Genomic DNA, 19839 nt, shown 5'->3' with positions numbered 1-19839 from the left:
CTGGGATTTCATTTGTGTTTGTGTTTGCTACAAATATGTTCAAAGTATCATCAGCAAGCTGGAGACCAAGTCTGTCTCCACAGCCACAAAATCCCTTTCAGCAATGCAGTGTGCCTGCTCACTGTCTGGAAGGCGCATCTAATTGGTGATCGTAACATTTCAAAGAATTAGTTCAAGTGGAAGCCTTATCTAATACCTGTTGTCCTGTCTTATCTTTATCACTTAAGTATTTGTCTTTCTTTTGGCCCACTGCTGCATGTTTCCTCATCAGCTGTTATGCCTTTAAAGGTCTGTCCAATGCCCCAAAACCTTTACTTTTTCACACTGTGAGCAGTTTATTTTCTTAACTGCTTGGAGCCTCCTCTGCCTTGGTAAGTACAGGGCTCACTGTTTGTCAGAAATGTACTTTTTTATTTACTTTTGTAAATCCAGTGTCACATACCTCAGAATTAAACCTTGGAATGAGAATAAGGATATTCCCTCTTTTCTTTACTGTATACACAGAAAGTCTGTTAGTATGGAGCTTCATAAAGCCTTACAGGTCTAACAGTCCTTCCTGTAACTTTACAACCTTCCCCAGCTACAGTCCTCATCATTGTTATTTTCCTTCTTTAACCCAAGAGCAGTAGAAATAGAAGGTTTGTCATGTACCAAATTTAGAGCAATTGTTACCAAGATTGTAATTACTGATTGTAATCAGATGCCTTTTTTGTTATTGTTATAGGATGGCACAGTGTCCTTTAGAGTAATATCTGAGGTTAGCTGGTATGTTTCTATGCTTTCCAACTGCAAGCTGCAAACTTTCATAGTTGTGCAGTTCTCTCTAATAGCAGAAACAAATCAGAATGCTTAGTCTGAAGTCATGCGCTTCTGTTACTTAAAGCAATCAAGAAAAGACCTTAATATATCCAGCATCCTGATAGGTGTGAGTGGTGGAAGCAAGGCAGTGTGTAAGTGTAGTCATCAGCAGTTCTGCTAAAGACAACACAGCTTCAAACTTGGAGACGATTCAATGGTGCAGAATTTAAGCTCTCATCTCCCAGCTAAGAAGTCATTAAAAGTGAGAATCAAAACCAAAAACCTGTCACTTAGAATAGAAGTGAGGACCTGAACTCCTACTGTTGTACTCTGTCCTTGTGTTTTGATTTCCTTAGCTTGATTTAGGGAAATCATAGCTTAATCACTTCGTGGCAAGGGTCTTTAATGACTTTTTCCCCTTAAAAAGAGTAAGCAGGAAGAAAGACTTAAGATACACGAAGGGACTGACAGCTAGTCTAACCTTGTTTCCATGAGTTCATGCATTCAGCTGTTAATGAACAGTTATGAATAAGCACACCAGCGTTATTTTAAACATCAACATATGGAGTTCTTCCTGTGCTGACAGGAGACAAGAAGGTAGACATACCAAGAACATCTTAAGTCCTGCATATAATTAAGAATGATTAATGTGTATGTGACTTACTGGAAGATGGGAGTATTTTCCTGTTCCACAAAAGGCTGCAGTGGCGTTCAGTGGTTCAGATGTTTTTGTGGGTGCGGAGCATCTCTATGGCTCTGCTTGAGAAACCACAAGCACATGTCAAAGAGGTGCATTCTGCAGCTTGAGGCTCTGCTGCGGCTCCAGGAGACAGCTGCTGAGGCTACGAAGTCGAGATGCAAGTATGGATAAAGCATTAGTGATGATGAACGCTTCCTAGCTTTAGTGCGGCCATATAATGGGCTCTTTCTAACCCTGACGGCCATTTTTTTAAGCAACCCTGTCAAACATTAAACCTCACTGTCATGGTTGGAGCTCCAGTGTGTTGCCAGGAAATAGCTGTGCAGTGCCACGAGATGGCGTTCAATAGTTTATTTTTTGCTGAATTTGCAAGATTAGGCTTCATAATGATGGTGTTATCTTTTTTTCTTTCCCCTTTAGCAGCAGCAACTGTATTCAAATGGATGCCAGCTGGATGCTGTGTGATAGTACTTTGAGGAATTACAGATAACTGTAAAACCAACTGATTGAAGGCAGGAATGGGCTGAGCTTAAGCTATTTCTAAAATCCAGAATTTCGCTGGCAGCTTGTCAAGCTAACCAAGGGGCAGGATCAAAGTTTTGAAGAAAACAGATCCTTACAGGCAAGACTCATTTTAGATAGTGCAATGCTGAACGAGAAGCCTGGGTAATATCTGCAGCCTCTCTGTGATGTAAGTGCTGATTATGGAATTAAATTTAAGGGGGCAGGATAAGGATCACTGATGTTTGATCATGATGTCTTGTCTTCCTCAATTATACACCAGGCTTTGTCTGTACAAGTCAAATAAATGTTGACAATCCCTCCCTATCACGGAGGCCTCACTGGCATCAAGCTCAGTTTTGGTTCGCCAGTTGGAGCTGGGCACCTAGAATCTGTCTTGTTTTAGATTTGAATCCTGTAATGGGTGTAGGCAAAAAGTAGACCGCAAAATATTTATACATTTGTAATTGTTTATAGTTCGTAAGTAATCTGTGCTTTGTCATCCTGCTCTGTACATTCTTCAGAGCATTGCCAATGACTTATTATATATCTGTACAGCCCTGTGCTGGGCCTTCTAGTAAAAGCAAAAAATCTTTATGTGATTTGCCTACACTATCTGTGATGGAAACTTTTTTTTGCTGTAGTATGAGGAGCCAACACTCACCATAGTACTTTTTTTAAAGTGAATTAGTTAAGATGCAAGAATAACCTCAAAAAAACTGCTCACTTAATCAAACATAAAACTTCATTTACCATTAGTGCTTCTTCAACAGCTCTGCTCGCCCTATCACCTGCCCCAGACAAAGAGATAAAGCTCCATAAAAGTTAAAGCATAGATATTTTGTAACATGGCAAGTTGCTAAGAGATTTGCAGATAGGAGCAGTAAGCTTAGTAAGGAACAAATAACATCCTTTTCTAGAAGCCTCAACTCACGTTTATCCATAGGCCTTGTGAACACATTCAGTTGACAGTGTACAGCTAGCAAATCAGGATTTCACTCTGAGGGCCAACTGGTGTTTCTTAGGAACATCCTTTGCACGTTATTTCAGTTGTACGCTAATACCAAGGTGGTGTTTTTGTGATATACTTGGCACGAGCAACTGCATCAAGACTCGTAATTCAAAGGCCACAGCCCAGGCCCAGTCAGGACTGGCAGGTGGAGGCCTGTTCTGATCGAGAAAGGTTAAGGGGGGGGGGGGGGGGGTTCATGTTTTGTTACTTTACTCCTTGGCAAGAGTCCTCGTCATTGTTCTGCAGCAGGAGAGTACAGTCCCATCTCTGTCCGTTGGCCACACACCTGCCTCTTCCACTGCCCCTTCTTGCACCTGCAAAGGCAGAATTTTGCCCTGAGAAAAGGCTGCAAACATGATTATGCTGCAGTTACAAGCTGAGTACAGCCCTACCAAATAGTCAAGTTCTCAGCCTTGGAACTTTTATCCTACAGGATCAGAAGATAAGTTTTTTCCTTTGTTGTGCAATGTAGTATTACCTTCTCAGCACAGTTTTGTGTATTTGTTGGGCTCAGCTAATCCTTAAAAGCTGCATTCCAGTGTTGCTCAGCTCACCCACAAGAGAGCTTCAGAGAGACCACAGAGGTCAGGCTCACCTTGGGCAACCTATGGCAACAGTGAAAGCCACTTCTGCCAACAAAACAATCCATTTTAATAACAGTTCTCATGTCCAAGAGCTGTTTACTCTTTGCAGGCAAGTGGCTGCAAATTCATATACTTTGTTCATGGAATTTGCAGCTTACAGGTGGGCTATGAAACCCCAGCAGAAACTACGAAATGAAACATAAGTGGTGAACCTAAGCTTCAAAGCCTGCATTTGACATAGGCTTGCTGGTGAGGTGAAAAGATTATGAAGATAAATCAAGATTTCACTTCAAGGACCCTTTCTCCACTATTAGTCATCAGTAAAAGCAATGTAGAGCTACAGGCTTTACGTTTGACTGGGGTGTTGAAACTATTGGGGTCAGTAGGGGGTTGGCTTTTCTGGACTTTCTGGTGTGCTGCAAGGACACTTACAGCACTGCCTAGATCAAGCTCCTTGAAGATGTCTCTTCCCACTCATTGCAATCAAGCACCATCCTCTGCTGGCAGATTTCATGAACAAACAGCTCCTTTCACTGTTCTTGCTCATTAGATGAATGTTAGCCACAAATAACCAAGTATCTTAAACAAACACCACTACGTTCTCACCTGCTATTAGAGAAATAGCTTCAATTTCTCCATGCTGCAACGCGTGTGCTGTGTGTCGCACAGCTAGTTCAGTAGCTGAGATTAGCAGCGTCCACCCTGCTACCATCTCTACCTTATCCTTCAAGCTGACTTCTCAAGAAATTCCATTTTCTGAATGTTCAGAATAGTCATCTTTAAAAACAAACTGAGCGCTTCAGACCTCCCATCGTGGAATTTCTACACACCCATAGTATGGGCTTGAAGATGTGCACTGATAGGGACTGGCACGTACCATCAGGCAATGCTTACACAATTTAAAGAAAAGATCTGGGAAATCAAGCTAACAGAGGAATAGCACAGCTTGTTTAAGAAACATAAAAATTTGGAAGCAAATGTTGACATTTTTATAAACAGAGGCTCAATTTTAACAGTCAGTAGGCCCTAGTCAAGCTTAATCAACTATGTTAAAAGCTAGACTTGTAAGAAAAGATATGAGAAGTTATTTCACAACACTGTTTATGCCTGAAGGTGGGCTTGTGTTCACACGAAACAGAGAACAGAACAAATGAGGTCCCAGGCAGTGACACTGGTTTCCTAAGGCTCAAACGTCTGACATCAGGAGATGTTTTTGTACATATAAACGGTACTTGGATAAAATCCTGTTAGAAAACAACTACAACTGCTAAGAAAATAGAAACCAACTGGAAGCCTGTGTGTTGCCAAACAACATGCTGGGCACTCGAAATGGATGATGTTTTTAAAAAATAATATCTTTAATACCTTTTGTTTAAAGGTTACATTTTTATTTGAAATGTATTTCTTATCCATCTTACAAGTAACACCTGGTCAGAGAGAAGGGAAAAAAAAAAAGTCTCTGGGAAGTACCTGATTAATAATGAAAAGGAACACACTGTTCCCAACCCACTTCTTGACCATTTTCCTTCCTAGCAACAAAAAAGTAATAAAAATAACATCCTTCTGAATTGCATTGTGCTTCTGAATATTTTTAGCTTTAAACTACATGTCACAAAGGAGTAGCAAGACTTTGGGGAATTCGGGGTGAAATAGCTAGAACCTTGAAGAATTGAGCCAAATATTTTTGAAATGCTTCTTGGGAACTACCATATCTCACTCACACGGAGATGTACTAGCATGGCCTTACCTGGCAGGTTCGGATTGCTGGAGTTCAGTATAAGCGTGGTCTGCTCCAGGGTCTCACCAGCTAGCAGCAGTACTTGCTTCAGCCTTGGACAACTCATCACCATCTCCCGGTAAGTACATCAACAGCCTCTTCTGCAAAGGACTTGCTGCCTCAGTGGCTGCTGACATATCCTGTGCTACAGAGGTAATATTGTAGGGTAAGGCCTGAGGGCATCTCAGATTCTTGTCTTTTTCCACTCCCATTTTTTTTCTTTCCTTACTCACCCAAAGTCTGTGTTATTTCTGGGTGGTGCCATGCACTAGCACTCAGAAAGGGTAGCACAGGCTTGCTAAAAAAAAAAAGTTTTTTTTTTTTTTTTGCTTGTTTGTTTTGTGGTGTGTAGGAAGAGAGAGACACTAAAAGAGATCTATTAAAGGACAGGGAAGTCAGATGGCTGTCTTGTTAATCAACGCATTTGGGCAACCTACTTGGCTCCTCCACAGAGCAGAGGGGTCCTACTGTTGCCTCTTGCCTCAGACTCCTCAGTTGCTATCCTCCTAGGGAGAGCCAAGGCTTTCTGAACTTCTCAGGGCCCCAGCAGAAAGAAACAGACGCAGGCACCAACATCCACTGCCTGGTGGCCTGCACGCCCTGGTCACCCCCCCTGCAGAGCTCTGTGGCTGGGGTGGAAGCAGCGGGCTGGCCCAAGGGAGGGCCACGAGTCAGCTGATGGGAGAGAACCCACAGACACTGCTCTGCGCCCAACACCCGAGGCACCCCAAAGGCACACACAAGCGGTTTTCAAGTGGCAGGCTGCAATAGCAGCTTGCTTGCTCTCACACCTGTGTCGCCTGTTAGAGGAGAGACACCGTGCTCTCTTCACGGAGAACTCTCCAAAAGGATTAAGAGTAATAGAAAGCTGTTCTTATTGCGTACTGGGCTAAACGTGAGCAACCTCTGCTCCTGGCCATCACGCTGAGAACAGCCCAGGAGCGCACACAGTGCGGTTCAAGTACAAGGCCTTTGCTTCTAGCCCCAGGTCCTGTGCAAGGGGGAGTTTTGCTGCTTATCCAGCAGGTGTGCTTCACTAGAGAAGGGCGGTCAACAAGACCTGTATACAGCTCATTAAAAAAGGAAAAAAAAAAAAAGGAAAAAACAAACAAAACAAAACAAACAGTAAGAATGTGCTTTCTGAATTCAAACTGATTAGGCAACTAACAACTGATGCCCTCAGCTCCCTTCCGCAGCAGTCTGCGAGAGCTGTGCCTGTTGGGCCTTTCCAGACCCGCCCCCCAGCAGCCAGGGAGGCAGAGCCGGTGCTTGCCATTTCACCCACCTTTGGCAGGAAACAAAACAGCTGTTCAATCCTGACAGTGGGGCTCCCCAGCAGTTAAGCTACGATGGTTTTAAAAAATAATGTAATTGAAAATAATGTTTAGGGCAGTGGAAGGCAAAGCTAGATTTTAAAATTTGGTAAGACTTAAGTCACCAAAACTGAGAGCCATAGGGCTTTTCTTCATAGCCACAGCCAGACAGGAACTCTGCTTCACAGCTAAGTCAGAGAGAAACCTTCCTGGAAAAGGGCATCTTTTTAGCTGGGCTAAAAAAAGAGACAGGTGGTTGCAGCTCTGGGCTGCTCACAAGCCGAGCACCTGTACTGGCTGCTGCCTTCAGTTCTTCAGGTCACCAGTGGCATTTCTCATTGCTGTTCAGCCACAGGGCGGTGTTAACTGCTTGAGCATTCAGACCAGTAATGTGAAAAAGCAGCATGAGCAGACATGCCATTCTGTGAAATTTATAAGCAGATGAAGACATTTATTTTGAGGAGGAACAACTTCTGAAATGATCCGTTCTCCTAGAAAGCTGAAACCGGGCTGACAGACTATCAGCTATCAGCTAGGCAGTGATAAAGGGGGAGGACAGCTGCAAGTCCCACCTCCTAGAACAGCGGCACAGACCCAAGTGGTCCAAGAAGGCTGCCTTAAAAAGATGGAAGTGCATTTACTATGGGTGATGTGGTCAGCGTGGTCCCTTGAACCTAAGCAAAGGAAACTTTAGACCAAATACTTGTAATAATTCCTATGTCTCAGATTAATCTGCACAATCATCCTAGCAGGGAAGCGTTCAAATCCCCTTTCAAAAATGACAAAACAAAGTCTTGGGTTCAGCAACCCAAAGAACAAGTCTGTGCTGAATTACTGGAGCAAGATGAAAAACAATTGCTGTTTTGTGGGATTCAGCTCGCTCTGCCCTCTTCATATCCAACAGAGTCTGCTCACAGCCACTGCAGTGCTCCTCTTTGAACTGGTTTGGCTCAGTGGGTGGACAGGCATTTAGTTAGCAGTGGTCACTGTGGAGGAAGGAGGGGTTGGAGACTCCTTACTCCACAAGCAGTTGCTGAGAACAGATTCCAGCTGGCTGCAAGCACTCCCACCAGGATGTGAGGCACATCCAGTCTGCAGTGAATGGTGGTCCTGAGCACACTTGTCAGCAGGCAAACACAAGCACCCTGGCACTGAAATGTATGGAGACATAGTCATTAATGTGGCACCTCATAGGAAAGAGCTGATTTTGCTGCAGTTTGCAGCAACAGATGTAAAAGGACTACACCCTCCAAAAATTTGAGTGCATTTGAGGCAGTAAGACATAATAAAAAGGAGCCTGAAGCCAATCAAAGACACAACTGAAAAGCAAAGTGGGACGTCGGTAAAAATAGACTGCTCCAAGGGCTGATTTTATTGCTGCTCAAAAAACAACAGCTACCTGCAGCAGGAGGGAGCTGGACTTTTTTGTGGCCTAGACAAAGCCAGCAGAGGAATGGATGCAATAGGCAGAGCTCTAACAGAGGCTGCTGCTCTAGCTGCTGACTTGACACTAAGGCCAGGCAAGATCAGCATGATCTTCCACTCTAACCTGCTGCAGGATGCCAGCCACAAAATATCACCAGGAATTCCTGTGCAAGCTCCACATTTCTGGATGAGCTGGAGGATATTTCAAGGCAGAAACCTCAGTTGATGGTGGTGGATATTCACCTACCACTATTAAAAGTCTTCCCATATATGCCTCACTAGAAATAAGAGGTGATCCTTTCCTCTCCGTTATGGCCTTTGTAATACTGTGTGAAATGGCATTTTTTCAAGGCACACTGCATGAAGAGTGCCTTGCTTGACTGTTGGCCACACATTCACAGGTGTCTTTGCTGTCAGTTATTGATGCTATCAAGAAAGCTGCAACCCTTAAAAGGCTTCCAGCTGAATTTATGCTCCAGGCCAGGTACTTTCTCACTGCAGGGTAACTTTTACCATCAGGTTTCACTGGAACAAGATGGCTTTAAAACTAGGAAAAAATGAATGAGGAAATCAGTGATACCAATTATACACCAAATGAAGATAAGCCCCTCTGTCTCATTAGCACTGTTTAATTATGCTTGGATGTAAATTCTAAATATAGCTCATGAGAATTCACAAGGGCAAGCATTTGCTTCCACTGTTGTAATTCTCCCCGTATCTAACACTTCTTTCGCCTATAAGATCAACAGTTTTAAGGACCTGTCTGCTTGAGTCATAAATAAATAAGATGCTGACACTCCACCCCTTTCTCAGCAGTGGCAAATGTTGTTAGGCAACGTCTTATCTCTGATATTTGCACTGCAGTGAGCATCCAAAGGTCTCAGCTGACTTCTCAGCTTCCCGTGGCGGGTCTGTGCGAACACATGGAGAGGACCCTGCCTCAGCAGCCTGTGTTCTTAACGAGACAGAGGCAGTACATTGCCAACATGCACGAGTGTGTGTATTAATGCTGGTATATCCATCTAGCTAGACCTCTAAATGCAAAGCACCACATAACAATGGCATTTGGCCTGAGTTTGCAAGAGTTTGAAGTATTCCTCCCTGCTCTTAGTTGAGCATTTGACCCAGTCCGTCCCTCTTTGGGATTAACTTTAATCTCTTTATGAGTTCATCCATAGAAACCTGGCAACAAATATTTCTATTTACCTCAGTCCATTTACTAGTAGATTTCTGCAGGATGCTAGGTACCCCCCCCTAAATTTGGGTCTTCCAACAAGGGTACAACTGAGAAAGAGAGGCGAGCAAGTCCGCCACTACCCACAGAAAGTGCCCCCAGTGCCAATTCTCTTCTCACCCTAAGGAAGCCTGCTCTTAGACCGTGCACACTGTACCTGTCCAAAACATAAATGGGGGAATTCCTCTGGTCCAAGGGAGGTGGGGTTTAGAAAAGCATTTCTGCGCCAGCCAATGCTGAAAAGAGGGAATGGGGCAGGACAGCAGGGAAGAGAGAAACAAACACCTTTTTCTACTTCCACATCTAGTTAGAAATTCACAGCTTTAAGAAGCCCCATCGAGAAAGAAAGATAAAGATTTATAAAATATCGTCAGCATTTTTAAGAGCCCGGAGAGTGCAAACTTGCTGCCTAGCATGGCAGCAGTCTGCTAATTCTTTGTTGGTGGCTTATGACTTGGAAATACTACGCATTAGTCTAACCCTATATAAATCCTACAGATAGAGTGAGAATTTTACTGCCCGTGTAACTACAAGTTCGTTGCACTTAGGAAAACATCGTACATGTGCGTACTGGACTGGTACGCATCTGCCAGAACAAATGCAGTTGCTGAGTCACTGTGCACAAAGGCGCAGCCCTGGGTGTCCAAGGAGAGTAAATGTAGATGTGTTATTAGATGCTCGAATTCAGGCAAGCCCTACAGGAGTAATCGCTGTTGCACCCATGGGATATGGGATAATTACAACACTGGGTTCTTCCTGCATTAGTTCAGTCAGGAAACACTTTATAGGAGGGTGCATTTTTATTACTGCTGCTCTCTGGAGATAACTGTGCCGGAATGGCTCTGTGCACTTAAATGCTGGTAGCGCCTGGATCGCTGTGGTGGCTGCTGTGATCTTGGTTATTTCCTGGAAGTTTTGGTTCTTCGCAATCCCTCCGCAGACAGCGCAGACCAGCAGGGGCTGTGTGCTAACAGTTCGCTTACATGCTAAAAAAAGCACTGCTTTGGTCAAGTATTTGTGTGACCGCACAAAAGAAGCGCCAAACTAGGCAGCTACGTAAGGCACCTGCGGGCAGTGGCGTTGGTTCCCAGGGCGTTCCTACACCTCCTGCCCGCGGCTGTGCCTGCTGCTACTGACCCTGTCTGCTGCTTGCTGCCTGTCAGGTGAGAGGTAAGCTGTCCCCACTCCCTTGCACTCCTCTTAAAACAACTGGTTTGGGTCAGTGAATGAAGCTATTATGCCACCCGCGAGGGTAGGATTAATGGCTGGCGTGTGGAGGAAGTCTCTTTCTTCCAAGCCCTGGCTGAAATGTTTCCTCCCTGTCAAACCGAGCAGAGACCTACAGACAGCACTAAAAGCGGGCTCTAATCTCTGCAGTTTAGAGGGATGTAATGCAAACATGAAAGAGCATAACTGCTGGATACCACTCGTTGTCGTAATGAGAACATGCCCTTGGGGTTTATGACAAACAAATTCCAGTTGCTTTATTGCATTGTGTCTGAATTTCCCCCTGTCGCTTCAGCTGGATACAGCACACTGTGGGACCATGACTGGAGAAGGAAGTTATTTGTGCAACCACGGAGGGAAGGGAAGGGGACCGCAGGAGAAAATCGCCCCCAAGATGTCCACGCAGCGAAAACATTTGAGAACAGCCGCCTGGCAGCTGGCTACAAGGGCCGAGTCCTCCCAGCGGCACGATCCCAGCCTGGGCGCTGGCTGCTCACTGCTGGCTGCTGGCCGCTCACCCAGGCTGCCAGCAGCAGGGCTCAGGGGACACCGGCTGGGAGAGGGGCTCCTCCCGGGGATACCCGGCCACCTGAGGGGCCCCTCCTGGGGACACATGGCCACCTGAGCCCACCCCCAGGCAAGGCCCTCACCCCACCAGCCCGAGGGAACCCCATGGGGTAGTGGCACTGCCTGAGCTGGAAGTGCTTCTGTGAAGCACTCAGATAATTTTCACATTAAATATTTGTCTGGAGTCAAAAATACAAAAAAAATCTTTACAGGTAAAAGGCTATTGAGCTGCCTTAAAACACAACAGCCATGCTGTTAGGGTTACTATCTAGTACATTATAATAAGTGAAGAACTCTCTTGCATATCATATGTTGTAGCAGCTATCACTATGTCTTTCACCTTATTAGAATTAATTTAGAACTATAATCTCCTATCATTAACGCGCTTTTATCACCACAATATCCTATGAATAGCGTTAGAAATTGTAAGCAGTGACCATCACAAGGAAATGTCTAACTTGAAAATGATAAATGCAATACTTTAAAGGGCTTCTGAGTTGTGATTTTGTCATTTCAAATGATAAGAACGGCAGTCAGTAATAAGAATAAAGTCCAGAACAGAGATGAAGAGCTGAATTACGATATTTCCAGCCATTTTCAGTTACAAATCCATTCTGTGAATTTTGCTTCAAACTTTTAGGTATTAATCAACGACTTTTATAGAATCATCATTATGGTATCCGAACACCTAAAATTCCCAAGTTTCTTAATAAAAGTCTAGGGCTTAACACCAAGATGGAGGAGACAAAACTCAGAATGGTTACAGTTAAGTATAAAGTTCTTTTAAATGGTACTGTGAATCCCCAAACGGAAGTCGCACTTCAATCCTGCTTTGATCCTTATTTTAAGACTCCTGCTTCAAGTCGGAGGGATTATATAAACCATTAAATTTCTCTCCTCCTTTGTTCCACGACATTCCTCCCCGCTTTACACAAGCTATAAGAGAAACAGTTTTCTCCCAGTATTTGCTGAATCAATAGCTAGCCAAGCACAGCCAAATACTAGCAAATAATGATACAGGATGCCAATTTCTAAGAAAATCAGTGTCATTAGCATTTAAATCCTCTGCCTGCAGGAGGGAAGGCAGTCCTGGTCCAATATCCCAAAGGGACGAGCAATCCTGACTGCTCAGTCACAGCACCTGCCGCTCTGCTATTCCCATGCCCAAACTGTATGTCACAATCTCTAATTCTAGCAGGGGAAGGGTGCAGGCAGGTAAGATGCAAACAGGTGGGGAGCACCTGAGTGCAGCAGCTTGCTTAGGCACTTAAGGACACCAGGTGCTTCTCCTCTGCCTGGGCTGCTAGCACAGACCTGTGGTGCAAATCTCCAGTGGCACCTCCCAGTCTTTGGGGCGAGGTTTGGTTTGGCTGATGCTGATTTATGAGCCCAAAGCACTCGTACAGTTGTGATGGTCCAGGCACCATTGCTTTCCCCTTTGTGCTCTGGCCTTGCTTTCTGTATATCTGAACAAGGAACACCACGTGAAACTTTGCCGTTAGCTGTTACAGCAATTCACCTGGTAGCCACCCAGTACAAGGTGGCTGTCTGAACACATCCTGGGCACACAGCAGGTCATCTGAGTGCAGCTGAAGCGCCATTTCAGTCACACCACCTGTCTGGAGCCTCGCCTAGCTGATGCCTGGTGTTTTTCCCCAGTTTCAAACAGGAATAGCAGCTCATCTTGGCTTTTCTCTGTGCCCTGGCTGTACTGCTCCCTAGAACAACACTGGCAAAATCCCTTGCAACCTAAGCAATTGCTTGCAATAAAAGTGGGAAAAATATATGATGTGATTCACTGAATAAAAAATAAAATAATGATTAAAAAAACCCACAAAACAGAGGCCTTCACATCAGTGCCTGATGTTAACAGGGGACATCAAAGCACACCCCAAAACAGAAATGCTATCTCAGTGTAATTCAGCTGAATTTCTCACAGCGGTCTCTAAGCTCAGTGGTCTCTGAGCTAAGGAGAAAAAAATAATACTTTTTTATAGTTTTCACCATTAGGACCATGTTTTGTTTACCTTGCCACCTCTATCTTGATGTGTTAATTTTACCTGTAAATTAAGGCATTAATGTTAGGGGAAGAGGGTGAGATTCATTAGAAACAGAGGAATTGGGACAGGTAATAAAGGATGCGAGAATAATTCTTCTATTTTACGTAGTTGGGTTTTCTTAATTTTATGATATGACAATAACCTTTACAACATGCTGATTTGTTAGGCTGGAATGGGTTTAGGCTCAGTAATAAAACTGTCCTGACGTGTGACAGCTCTAAGAAGACAATTTATGAGATCAGACTCAGCATTGCATATCGCCTTATGTAACCCTACAAGCAACATGAGGATTTAATGGTATCATATAAACAGACACGAATCACCATTTAACCAATGGAATACGATGCGCTAAATTCATTATGGGCAAGTCCTTATGTACGGTTTGCCAATTAGTATGTTATTTACCTGGCTTTTCAATAGAAAGGCACGCAGGGAAGGTATTCCAGTGCTTGAATCAGCTCTGCCAGCTGCCACTGAGCCGCAGCTGTAAGCCTGAAAAGAACCATTTGTGCACTAGTTAGGATGATTATTTTTGTCAAGAAGAAAGTTTTCCATTATGCAAATGTACAAAGCTGTGCAATAACTCTTCATGTTGCTGTTTAGAGGGACAAACCTTGGAGAATTAAAGAAGCTGCAACTTCTTGCTAAGTCAGCCCCACGTATGTGATCATTTGGCAGGCCTGGTTCCTCTGTCATGCTCAGCCCAAGGGCAGATCGGATAGCCACTGGGTAGCATAGGGGAACACGTTTTATTTCTTTGCATCCTTTAAGTCGTTGTAATTCCCACTGTTTTTAGTGGTAACTGCTGTTCTAGCAATAAAGCCAAGCAAAGCTCTCCTGGATCTGCTCACGCATGCACAAAGCAGCACAGCTCTCGGTGCTCTGTCCAGCCAAGCTCTCACTAACACTAACAGGGGGTCAGTTCCCTTTTCCAGCTTTCCTTTCCAGGCCTCAGAAAGCATGTGCATGTCCCAGTAGATAAGATAGAAGAAGGTCTCTCATCTGTCTTCGTCTTGCATTGAGAACTCTTCTGGAAGAACTACTGGGATATGAATAGGAAAGGGCATTGGGAAATATATCCCTGGCTATTCAAACAGCATTTCTCAAGGCCCTGCACACATCTCACCTCTACTACAGTGATTCTTACAGGAATCTTTCCTATCCCTCCAGCTACTAACCACAGCATGTTTCAGGAATGCATCCTCAATAAGCCATGGAGTATGGCAGCATGGCAACACGCTGCAGCACTCCTGGGCACAGCACTAGCTTTCTCTGGCTTCTGTTTTTCATGTCTTGGCTTTATTATTTATTTATATATTTATTAAATCCATAAGCTCATTTACATATTTAAACACAACAGGATCTCAGCCTCTGCAAAGCTCCAGTTTCCACTGTTCCACTGCAGTTTGCAAACAATGTATAAATTTAGGTAAGAAGGAATTTGGTCAATAGGAAGCACATAGGGCTAGATTCTACCTGAGTACTACGATCTGTAACATCATCTTTGTACATACTATGCATAAAATACATAGAAGACACAGGCTTGCAGATATCTATGACACTTAGCTACTGAATCATCAAAAAAAAGCCCATATGCTTGTCCATACAGCTGATGTATTTACCACAAGCTATTGCCTATCAAAGAGCTGCTTACAATTGATTATTTTAACTACTGTCGTTTTCTGTTAGTGAAAAACATTTAGAACAGGCTGATTTGAGAGTGCATAAAGACTCCTTTTGTTCTGTCCTCAACTATAAATAGTTTAGCATTTGATCATCAAAAACGAACTATGACATTGATTCAGCAAGGTACTGACAGGCACTGCAGCACTGGACGTCTCTTCGAGCTATAGATGTTCCCAGATCTTACTGAAGTCCCTGGCTCTGCTGAGGACTCCCTTCTGGTCTCAGTGAGGGGAGCAATTATGCCACCCCTGCATTCATCAGTGCTGAAAGTAACAGGAAGACACAGCACCAGGCCACGTGCAAAACCGATCCGAGCCCTATGTACGAGCACTATTGTTTCCCAAGAGTAACAGCAAACACAAAGGTGATATATCCAGGGACTGCTGATGTTTTATGCTGAAAAGACATCTGCCAAACTACAGGAACAGCACTGGGCTCAGGGCTCAGGATGCGGGATTCTTTGCCTGGGAAATGCTTGTTTCAGTAGACTACAGAGCCATGTGCTGCTTAACATCGTGGCCCAGCTTCCGCACAAAGGCAGGCAAACATCTTCTTTCACTAGCTGACCTGCTGGTCTGATGGTAGCACATCCTCTGAGGCTACAGTAGATATTTTGATCTCCATCACTTTTTAGAAGAGAAATTCCTCATGTGTTTTAACAACGAACAGAAGACAGCCACAGATTTGCACAAATGGATTCTGAATTAAAACATCATGTAATTTCTTAATGATATCTAATTAGCTCTAGAAACACTAGATATAAAATAAGATTTCTAGGGAAAACCTTTTCCTTTCATTTATTCACAGAATTTTACTGGTTCGTGAAGCATAACACAATAAAAAGATCACAGGGTGACTCACTCCATTACTTACACCTTGAGAATAATAGAAAAAATTAATTTCTTCAACAGCAGGAGTTTTACTGACATTCTTTTAGGAGTTGAATATGTGACATAAATAATGGAAGAACCTCACTTGTTCAGAGGATAATAGTCTTAACTCCAGAGAACGCTCAAAAAACCTGCATTCAGTTCAAAGTGAAATACATGGGGACTGCACAGAAAGCAAGGCAGACATTCGATACAAATCCTTCATCATTTAACTCCATGGAAAAGTAGATCAAGGCAATTTGCTCACCCAAGTACAAGAGACAGGCTGACAGGAAAGGTTCACCTTCAGAAGTTACTCTACTAACATTCCTAATTAATAAAACTAAGAAAGTTGCAAGCCCCTCTTAGGTGAGCAAGTCTGAACTCAAAATCAGCACTCGGTTACAACATCCATGTTTCTGCCCCAAACAAAACGGGTTATTTTGGGTCATTTCTCTCACCCACAGCCAAGTAAGCAAGCACAGCACCTAACTTGGGTATTAAAAGGCCTTTAGGCTAGTGCAAAACAGCAACTTCCGCTCAGTGAAAAACAGCAACTTTGCTGAGGCAGGACAGACATCAGGCAATTAACAGAGCATTTCAGATTTTTTATAAACTGAATCCTGTTTTGGAGTAGATCTGTTTCCAGCCCCTCAGGTATCACTCTGAGGCACATACTACAACAAACACCTGAAAGCTGGGAACAGGCAGTCTGAAGTCTTTTTATGTTTGTATCCGTAACCATTCATTCCATTAAAACAGCAGCAAACAATTTATATGCTGCTTCTAATGGTACCTTAAGGTCACATTGTTGCTTAGGCTGAAATCTATCCTTTCAAGTAGACAAAATCTGTTACCAAACTAACTTTTGGCCTTGAAGTCTTACATACAAACCACAATAACCAGGACACCAAGAGAAAAAACTAATCATCTGCATATATATTAGCAGCATGGCAGGGAACTGTTTGTTCTTCACAGCATACAGAGGACAGAAACTAATAGGCCTAATAAGCAGCAAGAAAAAGGTTATTAAGAAAAGCTGGAGTTTCCTGGGTGGGGGGTACTCTCCACTGATGGCTATCTTTAAGAATTGGGTAGACAAATTTGTCAGGGCGTACCTCAGAGAGTTTTTCAGGTCCCTTGCCTGGTCTGTGCTGAGGCCTACACAGCCCTGCTGCCCGTGCCTCCTGGCCATCCCAGGCAGCAGGCGTGTGGTACAAGGCCTGTCGGCCATGTTAGACCCCCTTGGTCAATCTGTGGTGACAGGAACATGGCACTGCTGTGATACTGGCCTTCTGGGAACATTTGCAGTCAGTTTGCAGTCTTGACTTTCCTACCAACACAGCACAGTTGACTCCACAGCCAGCACATGGCTGTGGGGCAGGCCTCATGGGGGCTGTTTATGGCCCAAAGCCCACAGCAGGATAATGCTGGGACTACAAAAATGTGACATAGCCAGGCCTGGTGACTTAGCACAGACACGGTGGTCTGGCAGGCCTAACAGATAGTGGGACTGCAGTGGTGAAACTCCCTCAGTCCCACGTAGCCAGACACCACTTGTTTATGAAACCAGTCTCTCTCTTCTGACAGCAGTTGATACACAAATAAAGTATCTTTAAAAATACAACAGCAAGTGAGAGAACAAAGTGCTTTAGTCACTGAAATTGGAAGCCTCCAAATTTTGTGTCTGCTTCTTACACCCTGCCCAGACCTCCCCACCAGACTGGACCCCCAGGCACCATTTCCAACAAAATTACCTGTTTTTGGAGTAGACCAGCAAGTCCCAGGGCCCTCTGAGGAGAAATAAATATCCCAGAGACACCCACCATTTTGGTGGCTGCAGTTTCCCCCAGCAGCAGTTTGACAAAATGGCGGTGGCTGCCACCTGCCCTGGTGGGCATGGCAGGCCCTCTGCCATGGCAGGAGCACCTTTGGCCCCAGCAGAGCTGAAACTGGGAGCAGAGCTGGAGCAGCAGAGCCAATGAGGCCCGGTACACACCCCCCAGACATGATGTGCCATGTCCTGACTGGCTGAGAGAGCTGAACAGCCTGGGGAAGATAGGCGTGGCCTGCAAATGCACACAGGTGTGCCCACACCACCGTGCTCAGGGCCGCTCACAGGCCACAATAAGGGGAAAGGAAAGACTTCACGTAATTTAAATTGTACTCCTCAGCTTGTGGGCAGGGGAGACACAAGATGTAAAGCCCAGTGGCATTGATATGGGTTGGTTACAAACACCATTTCCTTCTTGCTCTCCTGCCTTAGATTTGTGTTTTCCCATAATCAGGAAGATGGCAAAGTAGGAACAGGATCTCCTGGGATGTCTTAAGACTCAAGGCATATTTTCCTTTTCCGGTTCTCAAACCACCACCTAGCCAGTCATCCGCTTGAGTTCCCAGCTTCCATGCAGGGTCCCAGCAGTGCCCTGCACCCCCCACCAAGCTGCATGGCACAGGCAGCGGCACTGTGCCTCACACACCCGTGACTCGCATACCGAGAGGGCTGATGGCTTTGTGGGCTTTTGAAAGCTTCTCTAATTATGCAGCAGTTTGCTCATAGCCGCGGTGTGTGTGGTCAATAGCACTTGGGCAGCTGGCCAGCAACACAACACCCTTCCCATCTTTTTGCTAGTGTTAAAAGCACTCTTCAGAAAATTCAAGTATTAACTAGCCTCTCGGAAAGCCAGGATAGACCAAGTTAAGGGTGAATAATGTTCCACAGTAAGATTTGAACAATTTCAGTACAAACACAAATAGAATAGTGCCAAAACATGTTTTTTTTTTTAAAGAAACAAGCCAACCATTATTAACTGTGGCTGCAATGACCTGTAGGACTATAATCATAGTTAAAAATGCAGAATTTCTCTTGCAGGCACTTCTGTTTCATACATAGGTGTTTATATGGTATAGCAATGTAGGCTTTTAGCATCTTTCAGTAAACGTAGAAATTTTGAAGTATTTGTGAGTGTAAAAGAAAATAAGCCTTTTACTTCCAAGGTTCAATAATTCAATAAAAACTGATGAAGTTTAACTTCATTCCTCATCTACCTGATGCTAAATCAGTGGTGTGTTTAGGAAATACAGCAATGGATGATGTGTCAGTAAATGTACATGAAATACAGACTAAATTACTAATAACATCGATTACCTAAAGTGGATCAGCATTTCTTGACAACCTGCGGTAATTCAGGCCTTTAGATTCGGCCTCAGGCGTACTTCTATCCCAAGCACAAATTGCCTAATCTTAGGCACTGAAGACTCTAACTTGGACATCTTCTTGTGACCACAGAGTGACTCCACGTGGGAATACAAAACTTTTATTGATGGTACTGTACACAAACACAACTGTGTTCATTGGAGGCAAGAATCTTGCAACTTTCTTTCAAAAGATGAGATGGTGACTCTTCTTTCATTTATTTCTATGTGGAAACTTACTAAAAACGGTGCTTAGATTTCAGAAGTATGTACTTGTCAAGCTGGAGTTTCATGTATTCAGCTACAACAGCCTATATTCCCAGATGCTAACAAGAAAAACAAGTCTGCATGTACAATGCATAATCTCCCCTATCTTTAGGTAGCTACACAATTTTTAGTTACTTAAGCAGTTCTCTAACATACTACTGAACTTCAATGTACTAGAGGTTACCACAATACATTCCAGTTAAATAAATATACAGTTAACACAATCCTACATTTTTTCCTTAGGCAAAATAGTCTTTAACTTCTGAGATTGACACATGCAGAGTAAGAATACTGAAATCTCACATAAGCATGCAGCTATAGAACATTTCTTGAACCCTGCACTTCGACAATGAAGCACAAGACTCCTTGGTTTCACCCTGTAGATGATGAAAAGGATACAGTCCCAGCACTCTGGTGTGATGTGAAGGCAGTAAATGTCATTGAGTCTAACTTTATTCTATGGTTAAAAAATTCTATAAAGACCTACTGAAATACTTGAAATTGTTTTTGTGAAGTCTAGTCAATGAAATAATGCCTTGGTTACTTCATTATGACAGATGCCTGAAGTTTTATGGAATTTTCCCCTTTCAGCCCCAACGTTCCTTGAATTATGCTATTATTAGC

This window comes from Anser brachyrhynchus (genome assembly GCF_964034855.1).
Source record: "Anser brachyrhynchus genome assembly, chromosome: 7".
NCBI lineage: Eukaryota > Metazoa > Chordata > Aves > Anseriformes > Anatidae > Anser > Anser brachyrhynchus.
The sequence above is the reverse complement of the archived record's forward strand: the minus strand, read 5'-3'. Positions refer to the sequence as shown.